The sequence below is a fragment of the Euprymna scolopes genome, chromosome 3 (assembly GCF_053919585.1).
Source record: "Euprymna scolopes isolate OS-2025 chromosome 3, ASM5391958v1, whole genome shotgun sequence".
Lineage (NCBI taxonomy): Eukaryota > Metazoa > Mollusca > Cephalopoda > Sepiida > Sepiolidae > Euprymna > Euprymna scolopes.
In genome coordinates, this window is record NC_136484.1 from 77,071,401 (window position 1) to 77,086,840 (window position 15,440).

At 29.2% G+C, this 15,440-nt stretch overlaps 1 protein-coding gene and 1 pseudogene across 2 annotated transcripts in view; both read left to right on the forward strand.

Annotated features, from left to right (window-relative positions):
• Nucleotides 1-15,440, forward strand: part of LOC145256382 (adenosine receptor A2b-like) — a 250,566-nt gene that overhangs the window by 214,485 nt on the left and 20,641 nt on the right. The gene's annotated exons all lie outside the window — the stretch shown is intronic.
• Nucleotides 6,407-6,525, forward strand: LOC145263833 (5S ribosomal RNA; annotated as a pseudogene).

Sequence of the window (15,440 nt, forward strand, 5' to 3'; positions counted from 1 at the left end):
AGGTTGCAAGTGTGATTACAAGGGCCCATAAACGGCACACGGGCCTCGTGTTTGATATGCCTACTGTTTTGACTACATAAGCTTCATAACGAAATCGTGATAGTTGCTTAATATAAACGTGTCTTTTGCAAATGTGTAGTATATGCAAGTGTGGTAAGTGGTATTGAAATACGCGAGTGCGACTTTTTACGTGTGTGTGTGTGTGTGTGTGTGTGTGTGTGTGTGTGTGTGTGTGTGTGTGTGTGTGTGTGTGTGTGTGTGTGCTAAGAGCAAATGTTAATGGGTAGTTAACACCAAACAAATCATTTGTTCTATTTAAATTTTGTTCGAATCTTGTCAAATCTTGATCTAGACGTGTTCTTTGTCTCCACACGTGTCAGCACCAGACACCGTGAAGCCGAGAAGCTTATACAATCGCTTCAGCTAAAAAACTAACAACTTGTATTTTGAATGAAAAAAAAATATGACGTGGGAACAAGAACGAAAAAGAAATCCGATTCACTTGGATCAGAATGTTATCGCTTTCAAATCGAATGGATCGAGCATTTAATAATCTCTCGTGAGTCCATTTTCCTTGTTTATTTTTTATGTTGTTGTATTTTCATGTATCGTTGAAGGATAATGGTTAAAGAGAACCATAATCCTTCATAAGCGGTGACTTGCAATAAAAAAAAAAGAAAAAGAGAAGAAAAAACTCTGGTCAATTTTTGGATGTAATTCATCGACTTTTGTTAAATGTTAAAAGGTATTATTGAACATGTAATTATCTTATTGAAGGTTATTTTTCTCTTTTTTAAATTTTATTTTGCTTTCTAAATTTTGTTGCCGCCGGAGTAAACTAATCACATTTGGAAATGCAAATATTTCGAAATAACTAGCATTGCCATTCGTCGTTTTTCGGAGAGTGCGTGTTTGTCTTGTGTGGTTTCTGACTTTTAATTCTACACATGCATACAAAGATAATTACGATTTATATAATAATAATAATAATAATAATAATAATAATAATAATAATAATAATAATAATAATAATAATAATAATAATAAAAAATAAATAAAAATAATAATAATAATAAAAAATAATAAGAATAAATAATAATAATAATAATAATAAAAATAATAATAACAATGATAATAATTAAAAAAACAATAATAATAATAGACAATAATAATAATAATAAACCATAATAATAATAAACAATCATAATAATAAACAATAATAATAAACAATAATATAGATAAACAATAATAACAATAATAATAATAAAGAATAATAAGAATAAATAATAATAATAATTAAAATAATAATGACAATGATAATAATAAACAACAATAATAATAAACAACAATAATAATAAACAACCATAATAATAAACAATAATAAGAATAAACAATAATAATAAACAATAATAATAATAATAAACAATAATAACAATAATAATAAACAACAATAATAATAAAAGAATAATAAGAATAAACAATAATAATAATGCTTAAAATAATAATAACAATGATAATAATAAACAACAATAATAATAAACAGCAATAATAATAAACAACAATAATAATAAACAATAATAATAAACAATAATAATAATAATAAATAATAATAAACAATAACAATAATAATAATAAGCAATAATAATAAAAACAATAATAATAAACAATAATAATAAACAATAATAATAATAAACAGTAACAATAATCATAATAAACAATAATAATAAACAATAATAATAATAATAATAAACAACAATAATAATTAAAAAATAATAATAAACAATACTAATAATAAACAACAATAATAATAAGCAATACTAATAATAAACAACAATAATAATAAACAATAATAATAATAAACAATAATAATAATAATAAATAACAATAAAAATGAACAACAATAATAATAATAAACAACAATAATAATAAACAATAATAATAATAATAAACAATCAGAATAATAAACAACAATAATAATAAACACTAATAATAATAAACGACAATAATAATAATAAAGAATAATAATAATAAACAATAATAATAATAAACAACAATAATAGTAAACAACAATAATAATAAACAACAATAGTTATAAACAGTAATAATAATAAACAATAATAATAAACAATAATAATAATAAACAATAATAATCATAATAAACAACAATAATCATAAACAACAATAATAATAAACATTAATAATAATAAACAATATTAATAATAATAAACAATAATAATAAACAACAATAATAATAAACAATAATAATAAACAATAATAATAATAAACAATAATAATAAACAATAATATTAATAAACAATAATAATAATAAACAATAATATTAATAAACAATAATAATAATAATAAACAATAATATTAATAAACAATAATAATAATAAACAACAATAATAAAAACAATAATAATAAACAATTATAATAATAAACAATAATAATATAAAACAATAATAATAATAAACAACAATAATAATAAACAACAATAGTAATAAACAATAAAAATAATAAACAATAATAATAATAAACAATAATAATAAACAACAATAATAATAAACAACAATAATAATAAACAATAATAATAATAAATAATAATAATAAACAATAATAATAATAAACAATAATAATAATAAACAATAATAATAATAAACAACAATAATAATAAACAATATTAATAAACAATAAAAATAATAATAAACAATAATAATAATAAACAATAATAATAATAAACAATAATAATGAACAATAATAATAATAAGCAACAATAATAATAAACAACAATAATAATAAACAATAATAATAATAAACAATAATAATAATAAACAACAATAATAATAAACAACAATAATAATAAACAATAATAATAATAAACAATAATAATAAACAATAATAATAAGCAACAATAATAATAAACAATAAAAATAAACAATAACAATAATAATAATAAACAATAATAATAATAATAAACAATAATAATAAACAATAATAATAAACAATAACAACAATAATAATAAACAACAATAATAATAAACAATAATAATAAACAATATTAATAAACAATAATAATAATAAACAACAATAATTATAAACAACAATAATAATAAACAACAATAATAATAAACAATAATTATAATAAACAACAATAATAATAAACAACAATAATAATAAACAATAATAATAATAAACAATAATAATAAACAATAATAATAATAAACAACAATAATAATAAACAACAATAATAATAAACAATATTAATAACCAATAATAATAACCAATAATAATAAACAACAATAATAATAAACAACAATAATAATAAACAATAATAATAAACAACAATAATAATAAACAATAATAATAAACAACAATAATAATAAACAATAATAATAAACAACAATAATAATAAACAACAATAATAATAAACAATAAAAATAAACAATATCAATAATAATAAACAATAATAATAATAAACAATTATAATAAACAATAATAATAAACAATAATAATAAACAATAATAATAAACAACAATAATAATAAACAACAATAATAATAAACAATAATAAAAATAATAATAAACAATAATAATAAACATTAATAATAAACAATATTAATAAACAATAATAATAAACAATAATAATAAACAATAATAATAATAAAAACAATATTAATAAACAATAATAATAAACAATAATAACAAACAACAATAATATTAAACAATAATAATAATTAATAATAATAATAAACATTAATAATAAACAATAATAATAATAAACAATAATAATAAACAATAATATAGATAAACAATAATAACAATAATAATAATAAACAATAATAATAATAAACATTAATAATAAACAATTATAATAATAAACAATAATAATAAACAATAATAATAAACAACAATAATAAACAATAATAATAATAAACAATAATAATAAACAATAACAATAATAATAATAAACAATAATAATAAACAACGATAAAAAACAATAATAATAATAATAAACAATAATAATAATAATAATAATAAACAATAATAATAAACAATTATAATAATAAACAATAATAATAAACAATAATAATAAACAATAATAATAATAATAAACAACAATAATAATAATAATAATAATAAACAATAATAATAAACAATAATAATAATAAACATAATAATAAACAATAATAATAATAAACAATAATAATAAACAATAACAATAAGAATAATAAACAATAATAATAAACAACAATAAAAAAACAATAATAATAATAAACAACAATAATAATAAACAATAATAATAAACAATAATAATTATAAACAATAATAATAAACAATAATAATAAACAATAATAATAAACAATAATATACACAATAATAATAAACAATAATAATAATAATAAACAATAATAATAAACAATAATAATAAACAACAATAAAAAAAACAATAATAATAATAAACAACAATAATAAACAACAATAATAATAAACAATAATAATAATAAACAATAATAATAAACAATAATAATATACAATAATATAGATAAACAATAATAACAATAATAATACTAAACAATAATAATACTAAACAATAATAATACTAAACAATAATAATAATAAAAATAATAATAACAACAATACTAATAACAATAATAATAATAACAATAACCATAATAATAATTATAACAATAATAATAACAATAATAACAATAATAATAATAACAACAACAATAACAATAATAATAACAATAATAATAATAACAACAATAATAAAAATAATAATAATAACAACAACAACAACAACAATAATAATAATAATAATAACAATAATAATAATAATAATAATAATAATAATAATAATAATAATAATAAATTGAAACTTATCTACATGAGCTACAACGATTGCTTAGCCTTCGGGACAAGATCAAAGTGTAGTATCTGTTCTTCAGATGCTGCACTTCCATTTCTTGTTCTCTTTCAGTGGAGGAGAAATCCTTCAGGACTGAGACAATTTTTATTTTTGTACCTTTTCTCCACGTTAAAAAACGACCCTGGTGTCTAACTCTGTCCCGTGGGGAGGCATAGTAAATAGGTACAACGATAACTGTAAATATAAAAACTGTAACAGAAGTAAAAAAAAAAAAATTAAGGAAGACGACATGAAACCAAGAAAACTATTATAGTGTTGGCATCGACTGGATCAAGGAAAACGGAAAGATGAAGAAGAGAAAGCCCTAACCACACCTACATTGGATGAGTGCAAAAAAGACTGTGATCTTGGGGAGGCTTATTGCCACTCGAGTGAAGGTCAATGGTGGTTTTCAGTGGCAAACCAACGGCAAAGAACTGTTGCGATAACGCAAATTCATTTGCAAATATTATTGATAGAAGTAGAAGGTACTGGAAATCTGGGAAGATTTGTTGTCATTCATACTCCTGGGAACACCACCGATTATTATCAGTTAATAATCTCTGGTGATGACTTGTTTGAGAATTGCATAATAATGATAGTGTATAGCAAGTGTAATAAAATGCACTTAGTTTTCTTATCAGTTTAGTCAAGCTGAGGATAGGGCATCCTATTGGATGACAAACATTCCCTCGTTATCTCATATATTCCAACCAAGAGATCTATTTAAGATTCTGACCGTCCATTTAAGTGCAATTGTTTGAATCTGTCTTGCGCTTGGTTCACCCGGTGTATTTAGAATGGTGTGTTTTATCGTATAAGGCGAGATGAAACTTATCTATCCATGTTTTATTTATATGTTACATTTTAATTTATTAGCAGGCCGCCCGGCACTGCCCAGTCATAAAATACGCTCAAATATGATATTTTGATTAATGCAGATTTCATATTTATTATTATGTTATATTGAACCTAATATATAGTAATGATTTAAAAAGTTTGAAAAAAAAATGACTTGTGCACCACCACTGAGAATTGACACCAACATGTTTAGCTTACGACTTATTTTTACCTCTGCTGTTAACGACTGAGCTATGAAGACATGTTTACTGCAAGGCTAAAAATTAAAACATGGACCAATAGCTGCTACGTTATGCATGCATATTCGTAAAGCTGGCGTTCAACCTTCACCTGAAAAATTTCATTTTTTTTTCTTTTGGATTTTCACACTTTTGTACTGATTTCCCCCAGATAAAACCTAAATGGGTTAAAATACCTTATATATAAAGTTTCATGTCTGTAGACCAAAAGCTCTAGGAGGAGTTTGGTAGGCAACATATTTTAAAGAAAAATATATACATATACATAAATATATATGCAAAGAGTTTTGTGTGTATTATAAACTTTTTACGCAAATATTACGCAAGTATAAATCATGTAGAATATCGACATAATAATAACCACAAATAATAGTTAACTAAATATAATCATCCCATAAGAAAACGGCAAAATCACGTTGACACAACGGTTCTCGTCAGATCACCGAAGTTAAGCAACGTTGAGCCTGGTCATTACTAAAATGGGTGACCAATTTGGGAAGTCCATGTGCTGTATGTAGGAGGACGTCAACACCTCCCTGCAAAAAGTTGCAAAAACCCAACGTCGTCATCTTCACTAACAGGGATATACATGTGACTCGGAACCGCTTGTGAATTTCATACTCCCATGAAACTTCCTCCTTCGGAGGAAGCCGGTTAAACCCTGAATAGGGTTGGTGCTGACTGCATACACATAAGAAAACAGAAAAAAAAACTAAAATGAATGTTTAAAAGAATATGCAAATTAGCTAGATTTTTTGCTAGTGAATGCAATTCCACGACCCATATATAAGAAAGCTGTATTTTCTTTTTAAATACTAATAAATAGAAAAAAGGTTTCCTTTTCTTTTTTTTTTCTTGGCCTTCGGGCCAAAATCAATGTGTATGCACTATACTTTTTGATCTCGGTTAATGGAGTTGAAATTCTTCATGACTGATATATTTTTTATTTTTGTTCTTATGCAGAGTGCTCCTTTTAGGGGAGCTGGCCCCCCCCACATTAAAAACCGACCTTGTATCTAACTCTGCCCTCGTGAGGAAGCAAGTAAACAAAAAAAAAAAATAGAAAAAGGCCCTTAGCCTTCGGACCGGGATCAAAGTGTAGTATCTGTTCTTATGCTACACTTAAGTTAATTTATCCTTGGTCAATGGAAAGGAAACCCTCTATACCGAGATAATTATTATTTTTTGCCTACTGCCAGAGTGCTCCTTTTAAGCCTTCTTTTGGGGAGCTGGTTTTCCCACGCATTAAAAACGACCTTGTGTCACATTTCGCTTTCATGGGGAATCAAATAAATACCAATAGAAAAAAAGGGTTTTTAATATGAATATCAATACACCAGAAAATTTCTTTATCGGAATATAGATTTATTGGCATTAGTAATTTTATTTTTCTCCTATCCTTCCATTATTATTTTTTACTTTTGTTTTATATTAATTGTTAATTGTGTTGCATAGGGGCATATATTAAAGAGTTATGACAGGGGATCCATATTGAAGAGAGACGGGGACATATATAACAATGATGAGGGAGAGAGGAGACATTTATACATATACAGTTCTTTTCTGAGATATTTGGGACTTCATATATATATGATAGGGCGATAGATGCACAGTTCTTATATTTCTTATAACACATAAAGAGAGGAGGAGAGATATATACTCTTGGAAGGCTTACACAATGTTCATATTAAGATGTTTAACACATTACCTTTTGATTTTTGGAATGACGACACGAATCGATGGTGATTCTTTATTTCATTGGACCTATCGAATGATGATGACGTCAGGAATTCACCTTTGTTCTACATAATTTAATCTTTATATCCTTCGCTTCCAAAGGGGCAGCTTACCACTGACTAACTCTCCTGATCTCTGCTGACTCAACTGTTCTGCCTCAACTACTCTGATCTGACTAACTCTAGCTCCTATATTGAGAATCCCCTTTTTGCTATGACGTCAGAAATATGTTTCCCAACGTGACCAATTCACGTGGCTATGCACACGTTTTTTCAAACACACTTTCGACAACAAAGAATTCTCAACTAACCTATTTTTTTAACAATATATTTTTAATTTGTATTGTTCATTCTTTTTAGCTGACATTTTTAATATTCATTTTTATAAAAGAATGAGCAATCAATTCTTTTTATAATATAAAAATATTTAACTATTTGTAATAGAATTTAACAATAGGCCTTTTTAACATTCCGATTTCTAACATTCTATTTCTTAACTTTGCTTACAAGGTTCGAGTCTCGGCTTATCCTAATCTCCTTTTCACTTATCTAATGTTCTTCTTATTTACAATTGTTGTTACAGAAACAAGGTAATTATTGTCTGTTGTTCTACTTATAATATTTATTGGTCTCCTGACAAAAGGAGTGAATTCGCCCTTGTCCGTTCGTCTGTTCGTCCGTTCGTCTGTCTGCACTTTTCTCAATAACTACGCCTTGGAATTTTTTGAAATTTTGTACAAACATTAAACATGATATGAATAAAAAAGTAACAGAACAGATTTTCCGAAAAACGCCGATGCTCCCTGAATAGTTGCTCTTGCATGACAATTTAATATGCTTCTTTTTTCATCATTTGATATACCAACGATTAACTCCTGATGAGTTTGTTGGTGAAAGAAGTTCCTACGGTTTTTCATATATTATTTTCAAAGTGTTGTATAATTTTTGTACCATTAAAAAGTTATTATTATTTACTCACTAGGAGTAGCAACAACTTGTGATGTTCTCTGGAGTCTTAGTCACAACAAGTCTCCTCAGACTTCACGTACTCTCTACCTCTTTCGATAACTTTAGCAAACAAATTTGTATTATCACAACAGCCGCTTACCTTTGATTTCTCGTTGGCAGCCACCATTGATCTTCACTGGGATTTGGGCCGCAGTAAACCTTCCCAAAATCCCAGTCCTCTTTGCGCTTAGCCAGTAGAGTTCTAGCTAGTGCTTTCTCTCCTTGGTCTTTCCATCCTCTTTGACCCACCGTTTGGTGCCGGCTTATCGTGATACAAAAAAAGGGGGCAGTATCTTACAATTGTACAGTTTCAGTTTTTATGATTCCATGTGATGTTCCTTTGTTTTTTACATCTGTAGCTATTGCTGTGTGTCCAGTTTGTGTCTGTAATTCATGTGTATTATTATTATTATTATTATTATTATTATTATTATTATTATTATTATTATCATTATTATTATTATTATTATTATTATTATTATTATTATTATCATTATCATTATTATTATTATTATTATTATTATTATTATTATTATTATTATTATTATTTACTCACTGAAAGTTTTCACACAAGCCATCATCACAAATTTTTTTTTGTTAGCAACTGGTGGTGTTCTATGGAGTCTAGATGTAAACAAGTTTTCCTAGATTTCCAATACTCTTCACCTCTTTCAATAACCTTTGCAAGTTAATTTGCGTTATCACAACAGTTGTTTGCTATTGATTTGTCACTGACAACAACCATTGACCTTCATTGGAATTTGGGTGGCAATAAGTCTGTTCAAAGTTCCAGTCCTCTTTGCACTCATCCAGTGGAGGTTTGGATAGTGCTTTTTCTCCTCGGTTGTTCCATCCTCTTTGACTCTTTACAACTATTTGGTATGGTGTCAATTAATGCCAACACTACAATTTTAAGGGGTGGAGGTTAACTTTTAATTATACGGTTTTAGTTTTCTTGATTCAATGTAGTGTTGTTCTATCTTTTTGTTTTACTTCTGTTGCACTTTCTATTTGTCCGATTAATGTTTGTCATTCATATGTATTAATCTCTTCATTTAAAGATTTTTCTTAAAATTTCAACCATTTTTTATTATTGTTATCTGTTGTATCTTTTCAACAACCCCTCTGATTTTAATGTCTTCCATTCTTTTTTCAAAGTTTTTCAAGATTGTTCCTAGTGTTCCAATTATTATTGGGGTTGACTTCATCTTCCAGATCCTTTTTCAACTCTCTGGCCAGTTCTGTGTATATATTTTGCTTCTTCACCTCATTCATATTCGCTTTAATGTCTGCTGGAACAGCAAAATCTACGATCTGGCAGACCTTTATTTCTTGTTACCTATTATGGCATCCAGTCTTCTTGCTTGTATAGGTTTTTCTGTTTGTATGTCCATTTCCTATAGAATTTTTATCTAATTATCTTGTGCGGCTGTTATTAAGGATTCAGTTTCTTTGTGTAAGTGTCCTTTTCGTAGCCATGTCCAAATGTTTTTTTGAATCTCATTTTTCGTCATCCTTATGAATTGTCCATGTAGCTGTTTCTCTTCCCATTTTTCTTTTCTCGTCTCATCCCTTGTATTTTTGTTTTCTGACTTGTTCTTTTTTTTTCTCAGTATTTCTTACTGCAGTGATTAACTTCTCTGTGTTCTGCATTATGTATTTTTAATTCCTTTTTGTGTCATTCACGCAGTCTTCTATAATAATTAGTCCTCTTCCTTTTCATGTATAGTCGGGCAGCATCATCCTTTGGGTGTAGTGCATTGTGCATGGTCTTTCCTGGTCTTCTGGTCAAAATGTCTCAGTTCTTCTTTAGTCTAGTCTATGAATGGTCCAGAGTATCTTACTAGTAATACTGCTTATGTTTTATTAGGTTCCTAATTATGTTTTGTTAGGTTCCTACTATATAGTTTAGTTTCTAGGAATTTTCTTGTACTTACAAGATATTTTTTTCCAATTTTATCAATTGATTTGATGGTGTCTGTTGATTTTATCTGTTGATTTGATTGTGTCTATTAATTTTATCTGTTGATTTGATGGTGTCACAAATAATTGTAGGTGCCATGTTCGTCTAGTGTTCTTATCTCTATTAGGTTAATACCTTACATCTTCTACTGTTTTCCCCTTCTCATATCTAACAGTCTACATTTTTCCATACTGAATTTCATTCGAATATCATGACTGAAGATCCTAGTTCTGTTTATTAGTGTCTATTTCCTTTTTTCTTCTAATGAAAAGTTGTAGGTCATCCATATACATTAGTTGGTTCATTCTTTCATCTGTATTAGTATCTGTATTGTATCCGGCTTGGCATTTTCTTAGTATATTGTTAAGAGGTATAATGGCTATGATGAACAGTGGTGGTGATAGATAATCTCCTTGAAAGATACCTCTTTATATTGTTTATATTAATTATGTTGTTATTATTATTATTTACTCACTAAGAGTAATAATCATAATCATAAGATTTCTTGTGGCATTCTCTGGAGTCTAAGTGACAACAAGTCTCTCCAGATTTCCAGTACCCTCCACCTCTTTCAATAATCTTTGCAGATGAATTTGCGTAATCGCAATAGCTGCTTACCATTGATTTCTCATTAGCAGCAACCATTGGTCTTAACTGGAATTTGGGTGCGCCCCCAGTCCTCTTTGCCCTCATCCAGCAGAAGTCTAGCTAGTGCTTTTACCCCTCGGTCTTTCCATCTTCCTTGACCCTCCTCACTTATTTGGTGTGTGCCAATTTTAACAAGGAAACTCTCCGTATGTCTATGATGTGATGTGCCATATCATTAACTGCCACTATGTTTTTGAAGAGTACTTCTGTTACAGTACCTCTTCACCAACCATGATTTCCACGTGTGCCTGTTCCACTCTCTCTCTCTCTCTCTCTGTTACAGCCAATGGATGTCGCCATTCGTATGTAAAAACAGATTGGTGTGGCACTGACTTTTCATCTTCGGTGCCATATTATTCTAAAATACAGCTTCTTGGAGCAAAATTTGGCTTTTCGATGCAACAGCTTTTATAGTTTGATGGTGCCTCTCTATAATCCCATTACTACTTGGGTGGTATGCAGCTCTAAAATATAGACTAATGTTCCACTTTGCACATAAATCTCTAAAATATTCCGGAGCAGAAAGACATACCACTATCCACCAAAGTCTTTTCTACTGACCTCTTTTCCATAAACACCTCCTTGACAACTCTCTTCACCTCTTCTGCCATTTCATTTCTGATTTTCCACCATATTGCTACTCTCCCAGGCCCACAGGCAATCGTTAAATACGGTTTATGTTGATAATGCGTGATATCAATAGCCAATCACAGCCATTTTTCACGTCTAGTCGACAGAGGGTCAATTAATTGACATTCCCTACGTTGTTGCACCACCTCTTGGGCATCTTGCATTGTGATGTGTGGATTCACTTTTCTTGCTAGAAAAATTTCCAAAATGATGCATCTTATACAGGTCTTTTAGATGTTCTACTGCACAATACACCAGAGCCATGTCTTTTTTCTTCCTTAGGCAGGCTTTTTTCACTCTGGTCAACCTGTCTGCTTTATTTTTCTGTGATGGGACCAAAGTGACAGTTACTTTCAGTCTGAATTCTCGGATCAAGTATCCATGAGCTCCAAGTCGTTGCTTAATAAGCAGCTCTGTCTTGATCTGATTATCAGCAGACGTTTATTCAATCAATAATGCCACTGTTACGGAGTCTTCTCTAATATCAATTATCTGTAGCTCACATTTTAAAGCCAGATTGATACCCTTCATCACAGCATTGAGTTATGCAACATTGATTTGGGGGCTATCATCCTTTTTTCATCGCCAAGCAGCATCTTCAAAAGTTACTCCTCCAATTTCAAGTAATACCCCAATGCTAGTCTCCTAGCGTCACTCCATATTACCCCTTTAAACCATTCTCCTTTGACAGGGTCCATTTTGTTCACTTCTGCAATGACTTTTTGTATCAAGAGCAGCACTTCTTGATCAATTGTATCCTCCCAACTGTTTGTACCCGTCTGCCTTTTAATAAAACTGCATGCAATTTGCAACCATCCAATTATAGGGTAATGGCCAACCAACTTTCCACATACATAGAAAAGCTCTCTCTTGGTTAGGCCATTGTTGGCTTCAGAGATCTCGTATCTTCGTCCAAACATCAACTTTCCTGCCTTATTGCGCTCTAGTCTTAATTCCAAAGTCATTCCGTTTTCCAATGATTCGGGCGGTTTTGCCGTCAATCCATATATTTTGACATGATCTCTCACCCTCTTTTACAGTAACCCCAGTTTCGTCCACCAATATATCGTCGATGTAAGAGCAAGTACCTTTCTTCACTGCAATTCTTTTTGCTCCTATAATTACTGGAATAATGGTTGCTGCTATAATTAGGAGCAACCATTAATGAAGAGTTCCACTTCCTTTTCATTCGCCGTACATAAGACATTATTTCGTTCTCTTTTTTTCTCTCGGCTCTGTTTAACCTCGCATAATTGTGGAAACTAACTTCTCTTTTTCAGATTCTATATCACTATGTCAGGGTTAACAGCTCCATTTACTAGGTACGTAGTTGTAGAAGTTGTGCATGTGTATACATATACAGAGAAAGGGGGGGATATATTTATAGAAAAAGGAGTATAAATATGTCAAAGAGAAAGAGTGGGAGAAAGAGAGAAACAGAAAAGCTGTGTCCAGAGCGAGCGAGAGAGATAGATAGATAAATAGAGAGAGATAGAGAGAGAGAGAGAGAGAGAGAGAGAGAGAGAGAAAGAGAAAGACAATGTTATTGTTCAGCAACCATTTCACTTTAAGTGGCTGCAGTCTTGTCCAAGTGAATCAGAAGGAATTCAAAAGATTGAATTTTTCACTGAAGTCCAAACTCGCCAATTGGCGTCGCGAAATTTCCATCTCGTTAATATGTCAATGTGTCTGCAATGGCAAAATTACATGTTTGCCCCAATCTTCCACCACCTTCCCGACCCACCCAACTCACCTTCTATAACAATAAATATGCAACTTGAGGGTTAAACAATAACCTCCGACGGTGTCTGGTTGATCGGCACGGAATGTTTTATGATACTACAAGTTGAAATTGACGTCGTAAAATATGTAGCATAGCTGAATGTACCCAATCCATATCAGTGAGAAAGCCTTCATTCAAAAGTGGCATTTTTTTAATTTTCCATTTATTCCACTGTTTAAGTTATGAGCCCCTGCTTTTTAGTCACAAGAGTCGCTTAATAGATTTCCTCGCGTTTTATTTATTTTTTTCTTCGTCTAAAGTTTTATGATATGGGCTTTCGTGTTCCTTTAAAAGAGTATCGCTTTTTTATATATTATTTTTTTCGTCCCAAACAAGGCATATTATAATGTAGCCGTTACATGCTACCCGTGTCGTTACATTTCAACCACTCGGACCCACACATTGTCTGGTACTGTTGCTAGCACAAACAAACAAGGAAGAACATAAAAAATACGACTCAGCATTTTTTAAGTATAAATGAAAAGCATTTATTCGTGGTTCTTGCAACAATAACGCATTTTATTATCTTTAAAAAGGGTTTGTTTGTTTTGTTGTTTTTTTTTTTTGCACGCACGTCTTTCACAACGCTCTGCCATATAACATGTGCTTTTTAAAAGTCTCTCTCCCCGCTACCTCACACTGACCATAGCCAACGATTTCTCGCCTTCGATTTCACATGTGCATCTTCCCCAGTTCGCAACTTGCTTCTCTTGCTCGACCACGTGCTCTTCTTTTTTTTTCTTTTCTCTTCTTCCCGTTACATCAGCGCGTGCACACTTGCCAATTTGCATATGTGTTTTAACGGCTGCTGTTGCTACTATTATCGGTAGTCGGCTGCTGCTGCTTTTCTCACACGCGCCTATACGCGCTGTGTTACTAAGAGATCACACTGCTTCGTTATATATGTGTGTGTGTGTGTGTGTGTGTATGTGTGTGTGTGTGTAGTTTGCATATCAATAAGGCTACACATTGGAATGAGGGAATATAAGGCCGGCAGTCAAGATGGCGGGGGTCGACGTTTGGGAGACTCGAACTGAGCGGGTCGGAACGGAGAATGTTCGAATGCTGACAAAAATCCATTTTTTTTTTTTTAATTAGAGGCTATTTTGGCTTGAAAAATAAAGTCGCTGCGACCGAGATGAAATTTGAAAATCTCGAGGAAGGGAAAGATGAAAAAAGTCACCAAAGATTAAACGATTAAGATTAAATTTTAAAGCGAAAGATTAAGCGAGTCACGCCTTGAAAGCCTCAAGGAAGAGAAAGATTAAATGAGTCGAGTCAAACTGCGAAAATTGAAAATATCGAAAGAATAAGAATATTAAATCGCACGCGTCGAATTAAAAATAAGAACTGAAAGCGTTGAAAAATGGAAAGATGAAAATGATTCGCGTCGAACTTTAAAAATTGAAAGCGTTCAGAAAGAGAAACTTAAACGAGTTGTGGTCAGAGAGGTGAAGATACGACAACGTTGAAGTGCGTCGGATCTTTTTTGTCTTTTTTCTTTGTTTAGTCTTCTCAATGGGATTCGTTGGATTTTCTTCTTTTTTTAATTGTCCCCATCAAATGAACGTGTTGGAATGCAATTCGGTCGATTTGTATGCATTAAAAAGTCGTCGTTTTTAAAATGAGGAATTTAAAATGAAATTCGGTTGTATTTACTGAAA